A 1,261-nucleotide genomic window follows, 5' to 3' on the forward strand; every position below is an offset into this window, starting at 1 on the left:
TATTGAGTTTCCAAATTATTCAACTATTTTTCTTTTGTTTTTTGATTTGTGTTTTGTCCACCCCCTCTCCAATTCTGCATAGATTCATTCCATTATTCCCTTCAGAGAGAATACAGTAAAAAAAGTTTTCAAGCTTTGAAGTTAGTGAGACCTGGGGTTAATCAAAGTTCTGTTAGATCATACTAACCTGTTAATTCGTGGACCACCTTTTCATGTTTGCTAGAAAAATAATATGAACAAAATACTCACAACTCACTTTCTAAGGTTAAATTAAGATATCATTGTTACTCAAGGGGTCAAATATGTAGTGATGAAAGGAAATCTAACTATGGATGGTGAACACACAATATACTATATATATGACATACTGTTGAACTGTGCTCTTGAAACTTATTGAATTTTGTTGATCAATGTCACCTCAATAATTTTTAATAAAAACATACTAAAAATTTTTTTTCAAGTAGACCCAATTATAAGTTCTTTCCCTATCATACATCTCATTCAAAGAACCAATTTTTTTTGAAATGGTCATAAATGCAACAACTCAGTAATTCAGTAAGTTATGGGAGGATAGTATTGTCTTTTGGAAAGTTTTAACTGATGTAATTTTTTTCAAGATTACTTGCCAAACATGTTGAACTTTTTGAGAAGAAAAATATTACCTTGCTACTTGGCTATTTACCCAGGAGACATAATTTGTGGCTTGAAATCTCTAGAAATTTTGAATATCTATTTACAGTTATATTTTCCTGTGGAAATGATAGTAGACTGAATTATTGTTCCCAATATTTCCAACCCACTCCCTTCCATAATAATATGATAATATCTGCCCAATGTCAGAAGACTTGCCAATGAAAAATGTAGAAAGAGTATATATCCATCCCTGTCTCATTATTTGAAGCTCGATCATATGATATACTCTTGACAATGGATATGTAAGTAGATGTGCTATTAATTATGTTAAGCAGAAGCTTTAAAATTATTCTAGAGTCTGGTTCAGCCTCTCTTGTGTTACTCTCCTATGCTATGGGAATAGCATGATTAGAATAGTGTAATAATACCCAGAAAAGGGCAGATCCTTCAGCCTGAGTCCTGAAATGCAAAGGCATGTTGGTTCAGACTTGCTACTGGTCACCAGCCTAGAACACAATCAGAGAAACCCTACTTTACGACACTTGAGCAAGAAATAAATGTTTTGTAAGTTCTTAAAATCTGGGAGTCGTTTGTTGCATAGAAAAATCTAGCAAAAGTTGATTAATGC

Source organism: Pteropus vampyrus, unplaced genomic scaffold (assembly GCF_000151845.1).
Source record: "Pteropus vampyrus isolate Shadow unplaced genomic scaffold, Pvam_2.0 Scaffold79, whole genome shotgun sequence".
In the NCBI taxonomy this organism is placed as follows: domain Eukaryota; kingdom Metazoa; phylum Chordata; class Mammalia; order Chiroptera; family Pteropodidae; genus Pteropus; species Pteropus vampyrus.